Raw genomic sequence first — 17,757 nt, forward strand, 5'->3', positions numbered from 1 at the left:
TGAGAAGGAGGCCATAGCAGTCTAATCTCAGTTCTTTCTTAGTTTGTTAATACACACAACCAGATCTATTATTATTATTATTATTATAATCATCATCATTATTATTATTAAAGTAATCTGCACCAACCACCATCTCACTGGAAATCAAGTCTGCACTTCCTCTAATGACTTTTTGAGCCTGGCTTCACAATCGAGTCAATGCACACAGACTCTAATGTCAAAATGCCCAGCTCTTACAACACCTGGAACCCTCCCGTGTCCTCCTAATGTACTCTTGTTTTCGCAAATCACTACATATCAATAAAAATGTGGTTTGACAACCAATAGAAAGGGTAGGCAGAGACCACCCTCATTAACTTCTGATGCATGCCCAGTCCTTTTGTACTAAAAGCAGGCCTGAAATATGACAAACTATTCAGTTCAGAAGAGATCATGAAATGTTTATTCCTAGAAGGCCTTAAAGGGGTAAATAGAGTACAAAAAAATAACCCTTTTTAGTTATTATGGGGGAAATAAAAGGACTTCTGGTCCTATAAATGTCTATGAGGAAAAGAGTCCTCAGCTCTGACCTCTGTAAGCACTTTCCCAATGAGTTTATGGACTCAGGCACTCATTACGGATCATAGTGAATAAAACACCAAATCCATTTTGTAAATTTGGATTATTCTAACATTTTTTTTTTTAAAAAAAGCAGGATTATCCAGGATATGCTCGGATAGGCATGCAGTTTCAAGAGTCAGATCCACCCCACGGTTGGGGTATCTGGTTTCAAACCCTGAAAACGCTCATTTCATTAAAAAGAAAGCAGTGGGCAACTTCATGATGGCTACATCCATCTTTTGTGCTCCCTACGATCCAGACACAGGGCCTCACCTCCACCAACTGGAGTCACTTAACTCGACTGCGCTAAAAAAAACAAATACAGGCCGCTGTTTGGTGCAGACCATTTAAATTTGGTCTAAACACTTCGATGCATAAAACTGGAGGAGTTTGTCTTTAAAGTTTAAAGTTAGCACTTAAAAATCAGTCTTTTCATTTTAAGTCCAGCGAGCTAAAGTAGTAAAAGACAACAAAAAAGCATCACTGTCCAAACACTAAATACAGACTGCAGTGAAGATGCCATATCATTATGATGTTAAAGGAAAAAAAAAGGGAAAAAAAAGAGGAGCTGGAGCAACAGTTCAGGAATGCACTAAAACGATAAGTCTGAATCCCAACTACATCTGGATCTGGATCTGGGCTGCATCGGAGCGTCAGCACCTTTGAAGCACTCCTTGCAGTCCTCTGTTGTGGATGGTGGGGGTGGGGGGCTAGACATAATTAGAGGGCCTATCTGCGGGCAGGGCAGCAGTGGTACCGATACATATAGGGACAGACGTTCAAGCTGAGACACAGACATTCAGACAAAACACTCACCGGGAGGGAGGGGAGGGGTTGGTAATAAGATCTAGGATGTGTCACAGTCTGGCACTGACCTTTAACTTCTGACCTACAGGCCAGCCCACTGAGTGTGTGCTGTTTTTTGTGTGTGTGCGTGCCCTTAGTGTCGTCTGTATGTCGGAGTGTCCAGATCCTAAAAGAATGAAGGAAACAGCTGCAAACACTCCATCGCTCTCCGTGTCTCTGTTTCTTTTTACGTGCGTGCTGTTTCTAACCACGGACACTCTGGACTGAGATTGCTTTTAAATTCATACGCCAGGTGGAAGCCTGCCAGCAGTTTGATGGGCCTCATCCCTCCTTCCTGCACCGCCCTCTCAAAGTTTCTCACCATTCTAGTTCCCCTGCTAATCCCACTTGACTTTTACCTTTTTCCCCCCTCTATCCTATTTTCTTGTCCAATTCCCTCTCTTTTCCGGGCTTCCACCTCATTCATCCTCTACCTTTCAACCCCTCACTCGTCTCTCTGTCTAGAAGAGAAATGCTGTCTTTTCCTCAATAAAAGTGAAGGGGGTCTGTAAACTCACATAAAACCACCCATTTCTCGCTATAACACTGATTTACAGCCCCCTCCCCTCTCTTCTCCCCCACGGCTCGTGAGAAATCCCATCTGTTACCAAAAAAGACTGACAAGAAAGCAAAACTGTCGCAGTCAGAGGCCAGGCCGTCGGAAACAAAACGGATGGATTCAAGCCAGCAAGACAAGCCGAGCTATGCAGAAACAGAAAATGCAGCGGGGTGTTTTTCTGACTTTTTGGATTAGGACGTGAAACTGTAAGGCAGCTGCACAATAGCAGGCAAACTTCCCAGATCTTTCTTGGCTTTGTTTTCATTGGCTGCAGAAAAGCCCAGGCCTTCAACACGTAGCTGCAAACTACTTCCACGACAAGCTGACAACACCACTGCCCAAAAGACATGCTGTCAAAGGTGCAGAGCTCCTCACGGCCCAACCACCCGTGTCCCATTTAATTTTGCCTACTACATAGCCTACATCTAAACTATAATGATGCACTTTTGAGCTTTTTAAACTTTTTCAAGAGGCTGAGGAGAAGAAAAATGAGGATAAGAGAAAGAAAATGTAATAATAACAACAATATGCAGATGATGACGACTTAGAAGGAGAAGAGGAAAAAATACAGGCGGAAGAAGAGAAGTAGTAGTAGAAGAAGAAAAAGGAGGAAACGGACAACTGCTAGATGAAGGAGTAAAGGAAGATGAAGTAGAAGAAAAGAGGGAGAGCAGAAGAATGAGATGAAGAAGGAAGAAGAGGAGAGGAGGAAACAGAAGAAAAAATGAGAGGAAAACAAGTTGTAGTAGAAGAATAACAGAAGAGGAGGAGAAAAGAAAGAAGAAGCAGAAGAGGATAGGTAGAAGATGAAGGAGGAGAAGGAAGAGTGGAAGTAATGCATGTAGATGAAGAAAGAGGGAAAAAGAGAAGAAGCAGTAGATGAAGAAAAGGAAAGACGAGGACGATAACACGAAGAAGAGCTAACTAGGTTAGTTTCTGCTAGATGTACTTTACGCTTCTTCCTTAGAGATCATTATTTAGGATTTATTGAAGATGCTCTTTGTAATCTTATTTGGAGAGCATCCTCGTGATGAATGCAGCAATGGTTAATGTAACACGCGAAACACATCAATCAGCCCTACACAAAGCCAAACAGACTGAAGGATAGATTTTCCTGACGTCAACCTCTCTCGAAGTGCGTGTGTGTGTGTGTGTGTGTGTGTGTGTGTGTGTGTGTGTGTGTGTGTGTGTGTGTGTGTGTGTGTGTGTGTGTGTGTGTATCCTTGAATTGTCAAAGCGGGAAATAACAGAGACAAAGTAACACTTTGACTGGGACTGCAGCCCAAACAAACAACCTTATGTACACACAAACAAAGCTTGCAAACAGAGCTCTAAGTTGTGAGCATGCTCCCACGGCCGTGCTTCGTCTAAGCAACAGGGATGTATAGAGAGTGAAGGACGGACACAAATAGCTCCATGTTTAAGGCACAATTAAAGACTTACAGCATCTCTGTGTGTGTGTGTGTGTGTGTGTGTGTGTGTGTGTGTGTGTGTGTGTGTGTGTGTGTGTGTGTGTGTGTGTGTGTGTGTGTGTTTGTTTATGAATGTGTCGGTGTATGTGCAGCTATATCACTTTCCGTCCGGTGTGGTTTCCATGGGCGGGACGGTGAGAAGGGGGACAAAAAAAAAAAAAAATTTACCACAAAAGAAAGGGAAGGAGGGGGGAATTTTCAGGGTGTGCCAAAGAATCTAAGGCATGTGAGGGTGGGTGGGCCAGGGCCACTGTGAGGTGGGATGGGGGGCAAAAAAAAGACTAATTAGTCAACAGGAGGAGCAGCCAAAACACAAAAACTACATGCCTCAAGAATGAAGGTAAGTAATGAGCATTTGTGAGCACATGTATGTACACATTCCCCTCACTGACCCGGAGCAAACTGAGCTCTTCAACACTGCTGGTGACAGTGAATGCCCTCTGCATGTATACTTGAAAGTAAATGGGTCAGCTGTGACAGAAAACACATATAGAGTTACTTATTTAACCATAACTCTCTCAACACGTCAGCCAGTCAAAGGGACAGGACTCCAGAGATATACACACACACACACACACACACACACACACTGCTCCTGATGAATCGAGCCCAGATAAAGTCAGAAAGCAACTGCAGATGACATGAGGTTAAAGAATTATATAACACACTTAGAAAATGAGCCCAGAAAACATTCTGCAGGGTTTGAAATCTTTTGAAGTAGGAGTGAAAAAGAAAAAAAAAACTTTTCAGAAACAAAGCCAAGAGACTATTTCCTGGATTTGGGAAACTTGGGACCGAGCATGCACTAACCCCTCCCCCATTACCAGACCCCTCTTTCCTGTGGGTGAGCACGGAGGTCGAGGGAGGGGGAGAAAGGGTGCACCACGAATACAGTGACACTGAGCGAAACACAGTAACACAGATGAGCCGGTCCTGCAGCCAGAAAGACTTTGACGTAATGAGACCACAGCTCTTTCCTGGACCCAGCGCTGACGGCAACAAGTAGTGCCAGGAGTGTGACAACAACACGTTTATAGTGCAGCCTGTCATGTGCCTGCAGCTCAGGGTAATCGTTTTCCATTTCATGGTTACAGGATTATATTACAATATTACTTTTTTTCATAATTTCAAATACCTTTTCTTGTTTTTGTAAAGTTCTCTGTATTATTAGTGATCATAACATCTGTTGAATGCCTAAAGTACAGTTATAAAAAAAATACTGACTATGTGGTAAAAAAAACACTTTAGCAAACTAAACTTCTACTTTACCCCCCTGAAAACTCATGATTTGTGATAACTTTAATCATAATCTGCCGAATGTGTCAATTTCCCACCCTACCTTAGAAATAAATGGGGGGACGGTTGACTATTCACTTAAAGACTCAGTGTTACTTTACTTAACAAAAGTCTGAGATAAAGACAGCAAATTTTACAATCTATGTAAGTAAACTTGAATACTTAAATCCTGAAGAGTCGATGTGTGATTTAAACCTCGTTGTGAATTTTTCTGAGCTGTATATTTTAACAACAGAAGATTCTCCTCTGGGTGAAGGCCAAAACTTAACATTTAAGAGCGAGTGCCTACTGTTTTTTTATATGTTTGAAAACCTCAGACAGTCTCCTGGTAATAATGTGGTGAGAAAGTTTTTAAAAATCCCAGCAGAGCATCCTCCTTGCTGTCCTCCTTTTTTAGGGCTGTTGTAATAACCAGTATGGAACTGGCACTGGTTCCATACTGGTCAGTAGCTAGGTATTGATAAGCAGCTAGATAAGCAACGCTGTTATGAGTAGTTATGCAAAATTGACAGTCCTGCACATTCAAGAGTCGTCTCACTTTACTACATTTAATATAACTAGAGAAATGTTCTAAATCACCGAACTTTCTTTCTTTTTTAATGCTCCACTACCGTGGTTTGTCGACTATCATTAAACAACAGAAATAGAAGAACATGCTAAGGTCCATCCAGTGCTTTCATTTCAGTACGTACAGTCATTTGAGAGCAGTGTGGGGTGGGGGTCATCTTCGATCATCAAATAGTTCACGATTAAAACTGAATACTCATTTGACTACTGTTGCTAGGCACCCGAACCAAAGAGTTAATCACTCAAAGTCACCACGGGAACAGCATCTATAGCTCAAATATCAAGACTGAATCTGAGGCTAAAGCAGCAGGAAAAGGTGCTGCGAGCCACTTACTGGCATGATGAGCTGTGTCATGAATCCACAGGAGTTACTTTTGCTCTCAAATTTAACTAATGGATTAACAGGTGCTGTTTGGTATTCACCAGCTGTCAACTGTATGAGCTCGATCACTAACGAGCCTATGGCCACTCATCTACCTGAACATCATGATGCAGTTCCCAATACTGCAGAGAAGATAGACATTAAAAAGACAGAGTCCACCTCCCCATTGTATTAAACAATCCCACTCTGTGCCTTTTACCACATTTCTTACACTTTACACATAGTGTAAATTCAACACTCTGTCTGACACACTCATTGAATTAACACCCGTTAGTTACAGCTCAGTAAATCTGTTGGCGTCATGTGTCAGCAAACGTCTCAACATCCACCAGGCCAGGACACCCCATCTAATGTTTTGGTTAAGTTTTGTTTCAGCTACATACTTAAAATGAGGGAAAATGTGCAGAAAATAGAGAGGTTCCATTTCAACTAAAGTCTTATACATTAATTTGATATACCTTTATTAGTCCCACAAGGGGGAAATTTGTTAAAATACTAACATCCACCAGGTCATTGGTGACCTGCTTAAGCAGCGATCACACCCTGCTATGGACACAGACAGCTGTAGATATCATGGACCATTAAGTCCACTAGAACAGGAATGACTAATGTCCACTTTAACTAAAGGGTGCACAGTTGGTGCACTGTATGTCTTCATAGATAAGGCAGTTTTGATCCAAAAAGCTGTCCAGCATGCAGATGTCCTCACATGTGTATAACTATAACATGCCTCTTAGGGGTAGTGTTAGGTTCTACTTTAGCCATGTGCTAAACAAAAGCTAGAAGATTATACCTTTCCAATCAAGTCCTGTTAATCCATTTTGGCTTTACAAGTCATCTGCTATAATATTCCCATTTGGGTGTGCCAAATAGAAGGAAATGCCATTAAAAAGGAGCAGATGCGAAGCCAACTCTAACCCAAACCAGGTCACCGGTCGCCTGGTGGACATGAAGAGGTTAAGCCGGTAAAAATCACAGGTTACCAAATATAAAATAAAGTCCCAGGTAAAAGTGGGACGCTTGCATTGTGAAGCTGAACTCTTAAATTCTGACTCGCTCATTCAACCAAACACACGAGTATTCTCATCCTCTTTCATCTCACTAAATACCGAAAATATCTCTTTGCAGACCAAAAGGAGAATAAATAAAGTGTTCTCCATATTTTTATTTCTGACTCGGGTTATATTTATACTATCAAACCTCATGCTCCTGTCATTTCTTTTATCAATATGAGTCAGCAAAAAGCAAGCACTTCGCTCATTAGACCTTCTTACTACTTCTCACTTGACTGCAAACATTACAGCTGCTTCATATTCTTTTGTTTGGTAGAAAGAGAGGATATTGGCTATTGGAAAGCCACACCTTTCCCCTCTGAAGAAACACACAGAGGGGCGGACAGACATGGCTGTGCACAAAAGGCCTGTCACATCCAAGGCCAGGGCAGAAGCAGTGGAGAGACTGCGTATCCTATATATAGCCGAAATGTGACAGGACATCCGAGAGGACAGGGAAGTCTAGACGCAAATGGCACAGCACTTACTCAAACTGTGTGTGTGTCTGTGTGTGTGTCTTCAGCACAGTCTTGTTATCTCACCTTTCATTAGACAGCCTGTGTCAAGCTGTTGCATGATAATGCCACAAGATTGTATTAATATCACAGCCTTGTGTGATCAGATTGGCTGGAGGCTTGGCCTTTATTTGCCAAATCAAAGGGGGAAAAAAGGAAGGAAGGGAGACAGAAAGAGGAGCAGACACTCAGAAAATGAGAGAGAAAGCAACGGGGTACTAGCGTCAGAGATGTGAGGAGAGTTGGTGGATCAGAGCGAGTGACTCATCAGAAAAGGAATGTCCCATCACTGCCAAAGAAACTACAGACACCGTTGCAATGATTACTCCGTCTCCAATACTTTAAATCACCCCATCTCTGGCTCTTGTCACCTCTTCCTCCTACACAAAGCCTGTCTCTTTCTCCCTCTGTCTCTGTACCGCTTATCGTCGTCGTTTCCCAGCTTAAGCAGGCCATTCTTCTCTTGCTGGATACTGCTTTTGGATGGGGATGACAAAGCTAGCTAAACCACAACTGGTGGACCAGCTCTGCACCACCCCTGTTAGGAGCAAACGGAGGTCCAAGACTGCCAATTCGTTTATTCTGACGAGTGAGTGCAAAGCCAATGAGCAAATTCCAGCACTGTGTGGTTAATCAAAGCGACACTAGTCAATTAATTTAAATTCTAATCCCCAATACAAGTTGTTTTAAATGCAACTGCGGTTTTATGAATCACAGTAAAGATATGGAGACGAGGCTGGCACTGCATCACATCCTTACCACAGATGTTCGGTTATTTATACTCCCACCACAGGATATGATGTAGGCACAAGAAACAACTCAGGTCGTTAAAAAAAAAGAAAGAAAAAAAAGAACACCACCACAATGACTGCACACATGATTCAACTTTAAGATCACCTGTCATCCTGTGCATTCACCACACAGGAATTTACAGGCTCTGCCCTTCCACATCAAGATGGAAGAAAGGGTTCGTGGCAATTTTACTAGCCATTTCTTCTGTGGGTTTTTAAACCAGTCGAAAAACCCCTACAGATCCAAACCATTCAAATATACATTACGCCCTCAAACCTCCATCTGTACATGTATTTTGATTAGGGCTGCCACAAACGATTATTTTGATAGTCGACTAGTCACCGATTATTTTTGCGATTAGTCGACTAATCGGATCATGCATCCATTGGACGTAAAACGTACAGCTTATTGCACCAGCAGCATCTGCTCTTATATAACATTAGCTTACAGTTTTAAGTGTTTAGGGTATGTGCTAACTAAAAATAAAGACAAGATGATAGTTTATTAAATTTAATGAGATTTACAGATTGTTTCGGTAAAGTTTAATAAACTCCTTGCTATCTAAAATATAACGGGACACCGGAGTATATTCTCGAACATCTCACACTTCTGATAATCAGTTGTCTGCTTGACGTTTATTCAGTCGTGTATAAACTATAACTTTAATCTCAGCCAAACCGATTTACTCAGGAACAAATAAAATACTCAAAAAAAAAAGGCCAAACAATAACATTTTTAAGTTATCTAACTGACTTATATATGTTTAACCTGAGTAGCGAAAGACAGTGGTGGGTTTGAAAACGATTTGCCGGGAGTCCGGTGTTCTCACGGGCTCTAGTGAGCCTTGCCCCGGCTAGCTATCGAGCTAGTGGGTAACAGACGTCTCGAAAACGTCGGAGCGCTTTTGAAAATATGTGGTGTCTTGATAAACTGAGCAAATATTTGAGGTTTACACAGCTACATTCTCGCCTGAAAATATGTTAAACGTTTATTTTGTGACCCAGAAAGATTAATAAGAGTAATATTAAAACTAACTAGCTGCCGCCATTGTTGAAAACTGAGCAGGGCCGCGCTATGAATTCTGGGACACTGCTGCTTCTTCTTCTTCGGGGTTTAACGGCAGCTGGCATCCTTGTACATGCAGTGCTGCCATCTTCTGTTTCAGTCCGTTATTACACTCTTAAATCCTACTACTTATTCCTGCGTCTTTTGTGATCTTACAAAGCTTCAAACGATGCGTCGACTATTAAATCAGTCGTCGACGATTTTGATAGTCGACGTAATCGTGACTAGTCGACTAATCGTGGCAGCCCTAATTTTGATGTAAAAAAGTTTTTAAAAAATAAACAAAAAAACAAAACAAAACAAAATCAGTGTTGCCTTCTTCTATTCCTGTTGTTCACGAGTAGACTGCAGTGACTCCAGAGTGCTTTAAACAGGAATATAAATGCATGAGGTTGTGTTGGCCTCGCAGGTCATACTGAGCAACGTCAACCATAACCGCTGCTTAAAGGAAGCCGCTGATCTTGGCACACAGCTGATGTAGAGAAGACCTAATATTTGGCTAAAACTAGTTTTCTCATACACTTTCAGGGATCAAGTGACCTGCGTTACCAAGTGGAATCAGAGAAATAGTTTTCAATTAAAGCAGCAGTGGGAAGGTGATGAAGCAGGCCTCGACAAAGCTATGATCTACGATAAGTCAATTTTTTCAAGAGGCATCCTGTGTCTATTTTACATTTACTATTATGTTATACATTTGCCGTGCATATCAGTGTCACTACTGAACAGTGAAAAGCAGCAGTGTCAAACATACACTGCCTGGTCCAAAAAAAAAAAAAGGTCACACCAATATTTTGTTGGTCTGTGTTAGCTTTGATGACAGCACACATTCACTGTTCCATTATTTCCAGAAGCTTATGCAATGTTACAACACTTATTTCCATCCAGACTTGCACTTTTTCACCAAGATCTTGCACTGATGATGAGAGTCAGACCGATACATCAAGTCTTCTTCAGCAAATCCCAAAGTTCTTCAATGAGATTAAGGTCTGGACTCTATGGTGGCCAATCCATGTGTGAAAATGCTCTCTGAACCACTCTTTAACAGTTAGAGCCCAACGAATCCTGGCGCTGTCAAATATAATTAAAATATCCCCGTGCCACAAATGGATGGAAAAAGCTGGTCTCTCAGTATATTCAGGTAGTCAGCTGAACTTGTTTTCTGAACACAGACCACCTAAAAATTACAATGAAAACTGCAACCACAGGCTTGCATGGTAGGTACTAGGGATGGTCGATGCACCATCACTCTGGAACAGGGCAAATCTGGACTCATAAGACCACGTGATCCTTTTTTCATTGCTCCACAGTCCAATCTTTATGCTCCCTGGCAAACTGAAGCCTGTTTTCCCAGTTAGCCTCATTGATAAGTGTTTTCTTCTGGCTACAGAGCTGTTTGTTCTATCGTTAAATTTTTACAATTTGATTTCACCAAACATATAAATGATCTCCAATCCTTTTCAAGATTTGTGCCAATTTGCAAGGGAAACACAGCAAGGGCTTAACATATTTTTGCACAAATGTTGTTCTTTATATCTGAATGTTTGGTTCTTTATCGTATCTCCTGGCTAAACGCTTAAAGCAATAGTTTCAGCTCTACTTGCTATTATTAGTGCACTGTAAATATTTTGCTTGGCAAGCCCTTCACATTTTTCCCCCACCCCTAAAAATTCTTTGTGAAATCCAATTACCTGCTAACAGAGGAACACCTGTCCATTTACCCAAGTGGTCCTTGAGACATGAAGTCCAGACTCTCACTTCTATCACTTCTTAATCCTTGTTTAGAGACAGCGCAAATCCTTGAACTTTTTTTAAGTAGGCCAATTTACAGTAGCACCTGGGGCTCTGGCCTTTATAGCCACTTTCATCACATTGTATTTTTCATATCATATGACCGTGTGTGTGCGTGTGTGTTTGTTTAAAAGCCAAAAGGAGGCGAGAGGAGGGAGAAGGGAACGCCAGACCAAAAGCCAGAAAAAAAACCCTTATGCAGCTGAACTGAGACTGATGGGTGTATACATGGGAAAGTGCAGCCATGTGGAAAAGACAACATCAGAAACAGAAACATATAAACAGGCAAGTCGCAGAAAAAGCCCCCTCCCCCCCTTCCAAAAGTAGAAATCTCCGTCCTCGCCTCATCCTCAGGTAATTTGGAGGCAGAATAACGTGCATACCGATGACCCAATCACGGGCCGCTCTGACAGCAAGGAGACAGTCCATCGGCGAGGGCTGCCAGGAGCCGACACGCTACACAAACAGAAAAACACACAAAAAAAAGAAAAGAAAACAAAGCGGAATAAAGCGGGGGGGGGGAAAGAAGGCGATGAGGAGCAAGCATGTGGGCGAAAAGCTGTCAAAAAACAGGCAAGACAGACGGACAGATGGACAGATGGAAAGAGGAGAAAAAAAGGGGCCCTATCATCTGGCTTCACACCCCACAGGATGAACAGGGCCTCTGTGCTCCTTCCCTGTTCAAACACACCTCACGGCTGTCTGCTCCCTGCAACAACAATGCGCACACACACACGCACGCACACACTGCAGCCTGCCTAACAGTGGGCACAATAACCCTATTGAGAGGCATCGATAGGGGGCTGAAAGTGAAGAGAATGAGATGCTGAAAAAAGATTGACAACTCACACATACAGTCTCCCGCACCCAGCAGCACACATAAATCCACACAAACAAATCGTAGCGTGGTTATCCTGCCAACATGACAGCCTGGGATGAATCTACTCTCTGCTGTCCTTAATTCATCATTCATCTGTCCAATCTGGTCACACACACACACCACACACACACGACTAAAATCACACACATAAACAGTTGTTTGGTCAGGGGCGGACCAGCAGTATTGTTACACAGGGGAAGAAGGGTGGTGGTAGCGGATCTCCGAACTCTTTATCTGATTACTCACACACACCCACGCAGAAACGCTCAGTCATACAAGCATGTACACACATGCACACTTTCACCATGCTTTCTCGTCAGCTGCTGTGCATGACCCCGACCACACACAGACTAACGAGTTGGTGCTGCAAGGCAAGAAAGTCCCGGGATCGTTCACATGCAGGTTTATCATCTTTCCAACAACTGCACCCATTCTGCAGAGGACTAGCGCGGCTATCGAAACATATTTTAGGCTGTGCTCAAAGCTTTGCAAGGTGACAGCCTGGATTAGGGTCAATCAACCAAATGTGACAAAAATGCCCACCTGAGCCCCTCCATCACACGATTCAAGTATTTTTAATGAAGGCATGCAAAACTTTATCTACATACTAGGTCCAGAAATTTTGCTCTTTTTAAAAATCCCTTCTTCTTCTTTTTTTTGCATTTTTAGCCCTTATAAGTACAACAACTAGCCACATGAAGGGCTAAAAACAAACAGACCATCTCTGGTCCGTGTCCTTCTGCATGTTCACTTTATGAGGATTCTGAAAATCTTCTTCAGCACCTAAAGCCATTTGATCAGCTGTTATATGGAATATGTGAACACCATTTCACAGCTACCAGTATTTAACAAAAAATGACTATCTCAGAAATCATTTTCACACTGCAGGACAGAGCTTAAGGATGAGCCTGGTATTAAAATACAGGTTAAAATCAGGACCTTCGGGAGGTGGTTTATCTCATGTTCTTTGAGGGACTGTAAAACTGCTAAACTTCTAAATTCCTGATTCTTCAGGAGTCAGGTGCCATGCGTTGATTCATTTCATATAAAAACGAGACATTACTGACTTGCGCTTGCATTCTGTGCATGTGCGCAAATCGTGCAGCAGCACGTCTTCCTTTGAGGATGAGTTGGCATTTTGAAAGCGAGGAGCTCATACCAAATATTACCAAAGCTAAAACAAAGACGCACTCAGGAACAGTCTGCAGTGCTTGGCCCAAAACTCGACCCATAAATGTCCGAGTCACTTTTTCCACACTCAGCAACTCCTGATTGCTGTATAGAAATGCTACAAGGGGGAGGGAGGGAGGGCAAAGGAGTGAGAGAGAGAAAATGACGAGGGAAAAGAAGGATGAAGCGACGACAGAGGCTGGCAACACAGAGAGGAGCAGAATATAAACCAACTTAACCCAAACCCAAAAGCCCTGAGCAATTAGCAATGACATCATGTACACACACGCACGCACGCACACACTGCAGAGAAGGGCCAGGTTTGAATGAAAAGCAAGACAGCAGGGTACAGAGGCTGCAAGGATAGCGAGGGAGGCGAGGCAGAGGATGACAGTGCACCATTTCTACTATGGTGGTACAGCCAGTGACACATTCAGTTTTGCAATTGCACAAATTAACTCACCAAACCGACACCGCCACAACCACAGCTTAAAATAGAGAGCACAAGCTGTTTACCAACAAAGTGCTTACAAAAAAAAAAGAAGAAGAAGAAGCAAAGGCAGAAAAAGGGAGTACTGGGAAGATATTTAGATCAGACTCAAATCATGCTTTACTCATGAGGCCTTTTAACATGACTGCACCTTTGAAACAGATACACCAGTAAGCAAGTACCAGTGCAAATGTGATGCAAAACAAATACAACAGAGCCAGGAGAGAAAGGCTTGCAGTGAAACCTCAGTGCTGCACTCTAAAAGAAGAAGTCGGGTCCTCTGACAATTGGTGTTATTGTCAACAACTTCAGCCCTCCTTCTCCTCATAGGCTGTAATATATTACATGAACTGTGTCCTGAGCGTTTACAGTCTTACCACAAGAGTCAACAGTGACGCTTCCTCTAGGTGTTTATGCACAATCATTACATATCCCAAACTCTCACTCTCTCTCTCTCTCTTTCTCCTCCCTACCTCTAAGAAAATTAAAACAGGAAAGCTATTCACGTCCTCCTCTAGATTCTTTATAGCAAAAACATAAACATGCAATTAAGTGGCTCCATGTTTGCATAAAACAAACAGCCGTATCTTCTCAGGGAGCTCTGGCAGAAACAACCAGAGGAAGGCTGGAAATGATTAGCTAGCCACAACCAACCAGGACCAAGCACCACTGCAAGTCCCTGACTGGGCTCCCAGGGGTTTCTGATGGCCTACAGCCCCACAGACTATTCAATGTAATATGCCTAAGTGAAGAGAATACCCCCTTTATGCCTGTTTGTTTCACAATGAGCCTTTTTATTACTTAAATTGTTGCTGTAAACAGAGCACGACACGGGATGGTTTCCAACCTCTGGATGGAAACCACAGGACAGAAAACTGGCGCAGGCTGAATTAATCTGTCAGCTAATTAGTTACAAACAGAAAATTAATAATTGATTAAAGGTTTAAGCCACTGTTGGAGTGACAGACAGATACTTGTTGGATCAATTATCTTAAATTTAAATGATTTACTATACAACTGAAGATGTGAGGAAGGTCACATTGTTGCCTGATCCATGAATAACTGATAAAACCACCAATCTAGGCTTCACTCCAAAATTTCTGATTTTTTTTTTATTTTGGTCAATTGCCGAAATGAATATTACATCGTACTGACTTAGCTTAATGCAGCAAACTGGTTAGTTGCCTCATATGAAGGTATTTAGGGGTGTGAAGCATAAAAAAGCCTTGTTTTTGTCTTGAGGTTGGCCAAGTTTGGATGATTGGACAGTTTCCCGAGTCTCTTACCTGAGCCTAGGCCCTCTGCATGAAGACGACACACGTTTAAGAGCCGTTAGGTGCCACAAAGGTTATTTTACACGTATGTTGTGTCCACAATTGGACGGTTCTCCCGTTTTTCGCCCCCCTCGATACAGCGGCTGAGTTAAAAAGTCAAGCTGGAGTCAGCGGCAGCTGCCTTGCCCGCGACCGTGCTCCGTTTACGGCTGCGCTTTGAACGTTGGACTCCCTGAACGCTATGTGAGAGCTCGTTCACGGACACCGGGAAAATACGTGACAATAAAGTGAAAGAAGCACACCCTGGGTCCCGTAAATGCCCCCTCCCCTCCTCTGCCGCCCCAGCCTACCCCTCTATACCACCACCACCACCTTCGCCAACCGTTTGCAACACAGCGGGCCCCTCAGATGCCAAAGCACTGCGTCGCCCGGGGAAGATTACGGGAAAAGTTAACTCCCGTTTTTCATTTGAACGAGACGTAAAACGACCGCAAGTCCCTGCGTTGAAGCGAAATTTATCGGCATACCACATCACTCACCTCTTCTCCTGCGGGTTCACGTACTCCTCGCAGAGCTCCTGTCTCTTTTTCTCTCTCTCCACCCCTCCGTTCTCGGATTGTTTCCCTTTTCTCCTCCCTCCCAGATGCCGCTGGTCTCCGGCAGGGGGAACCGGGGGACGCTGCTCCGGAAGCAAACGCTCCTCTGATTTTACTGCCTACGCAGAGAGTGGCTCTAATCTAGCGCTTTAATCTGTGATGCCTGCTGGCAGGTTTAAATCAAGATGTTTCAGTAGGAAAGATGAACTGTTGGTGAGGAAAGCATTGTCCCAAAAAAAAGTGACAATGAAAATGTCGACAGAAAGCGTGATTATTCCTAACACACGAGATGGGAAGGAATACCTGCAGAGAATAGGTTAAAATGTATAATATAATAATAAGCAAGCATAATGTGGAAATTACTGTATAAGCAGTACTGTGCAAAAGTCTTGAGACATCCTAATTTCTTTCTGAAGATCTTCCAGAGTTTTCCTTTGGACATAGGTTGTTTTTTCACTATTTTTTCAGTCCAGATCTTGCACCTGAAATTTTTCAGAGGAGTTTGTTTGTTTGTTAAGACACTTAACACATCTTTAGGTACACACAATTTGTTCTCATATCTTTAGTTGAAGTCATATAAAATGCCAATTGGGGCTTTATATAGCTTTATTTTTCAGCACGACAAGCATCCCAAATACACCGCGAATGCAATAAAAGCACACTGGGATAGAAAAATAGACCCAATGAACCAGTCATGGTTTGGCCTCCCCAGAGCAAAGATCTAAACACTATTAAAGTGTTGTGGGATCATGTTGACAGAGAACGGAACAAAAGGCAGACAACATCCAAAGACAAGCTTTAAATGCCCTTTCAAGAAGCCTGGAGAACTAAGACTACTTAAAGAAATGACAAGAAAGCTGCCTGAAAGAGTTCAGGCTGTGCTGAAGAATGAAGGTGTCATACCAATTATTGACTTTCAAGCTTATTTCAATTTTTCAAACTCTGTTTTTGCCATATATATTGAATTTTTATGTATGTTTGCACATGTTGGTATCAGAAGCTGGTTTTCCTTACATGCACAAACAACCAGCACTTCAACGGGATCCATGTCTGGACCTTTGCTTTCAACTATACCATTTTATAACATCAATTCAATTCAATTCAATTCAATTTTATTTATATAGCGCCAAATCACAACAAAAGTCGCCTCAAGGCGCTTTATATTGTACAATAGATCGCACAATAATAAATACAGAGAAAACCCCAACAATCATATCATATGACCCCCTATGAGCAAGCACTTTGGCGACAGTGGGAAGGAAAAACTCCCTTTTAACAGGAAGAAACCTCCGGCAGAACCAGGCTCAGGGAGGGGCGGCCATCTGCTGCGACCATCAATTTCTTCTATGTGGAAATGATATTGATAGCTTCATTCAGGCTATTTCCCTTGCACATCTGCAAGCATTGTTAGATATCATGCATGCTTCATAGTAGGTATTAGAGTCTTTGCTTTAAAAAGCTCAAAAATGTCTACTGCTGCTGTGGCCTCCCTCTTTGATTTGTCTGTCTGTTTTCACTAGCAAACTACAGATTTGCTCTAATGCTCTGTGAACACTGAAGACTTTCTCCTTGCAGGTCAAATTAGTGGCAAATCCATGTTATTGTAGATTCTTTTCATTTTTACTAGATACAAACACTTTTAAGCCTCAAGCAGTCTGCTCTTGGGCTGAATTTTATAGGTTGTTTGAAATTTTTGTTTGTTTATATTTTAAATCCTTTCCCAGACTCACACACTAGCTCTATGGTTTTAAGGTCTGATCAAGTTAGGGGTGTACTTACCTTTTCTATGTGACTAAACTGTTATTTCATTCCTTTCAACTGTGAAAATAGTACAAAATGTCATTTGCATGTGTCTTTGATCCCCTTATCCAAGCACTGGTGCATAAAAGAATCAAATATTTGCTTGATCAAGTATGTTCAAAAGGTTAACTATTACAGCAAGTACAGTGTAAATAAACCTGTTATTATAGCCGTTTGTACTGATAATAAGCAAAACTGTGCAACAGTTGAGCCACAAACAAAAACTGAATGTGTGAAATGAACGTACTTTTGCAAAACTCCTGATAAACACTTTGCTAAAAGTAGACTTGCAGACTACAGTCACAGTCAACACCACTATTGTGTAGGCTATACCATTTTGGTTCTGGCGATTGTTAAGATACATTTCATAATATACACAAATGAATGCCATATAAGTGGCATTATATAAATATGCACTAGCAACAGTGCATATTTAGTTAAGGCTGAAAAATATAATACATAAGTACATACACAAATTAAAAAAAAATCAAATCAATTCAATAAAAGTTACGTGGGCATAATCCAGTTTAGGCTGGAGCCATGTTGGGTCTATGAAATGTGGAGTTTAATGTATGCTGGAGTTTATGTTTGAGTCAACACGTGGAGTGAAATA

The 17,757-nt window shown here is 42.1% G+C and overlaps 1 protein-coding gene across 4 annotated transcripts in view; it reads right to left on the minus strand.

The window, feature by feature from the left end:
• The window catches only part of apbb2b (amyloid beta (A4) precursor protein-binding, family B, member 2b), a 57,844-nt gene extending 42,469 nt beyond the window's left edge, over positions 1-15,375 (minus strand). For 3 of the 4 annotated variants that reach the window (XM_031751003.2, XM_039613548.1, XM_039613546.1), the window contains exon 1: positions 15,288-15,375. The gene's annotated coding sequence lies outside the window, so the exon portion shown is untranslated. Of the gene's footprint in view, positions 1-14,760; positions 15,134-15,287 lie in introns of those variants that run through there. The other variant, XM_039613547.1, reaches the window with a different exon arrangement.
• Between the last annotated feature and the right edge of the window lie 2,382 nt (positions 15,376-17,757).

The sequence above is a fragment of the Oreochromis aureus genome, linkage group 6, assembly GCF_013358895.1.
Source record: "Oreochromis aureus strain Israel breed Guangdong linkage group 6, ZZ_aureus, whole genome shotgun sequence".
Taxonomy (NCBI): Eukaryota; Metazoa; Chordata; class Actinopteri; order Cichliformes; family Cichlidae; genus Oreochromis; species Oreochromis aureus.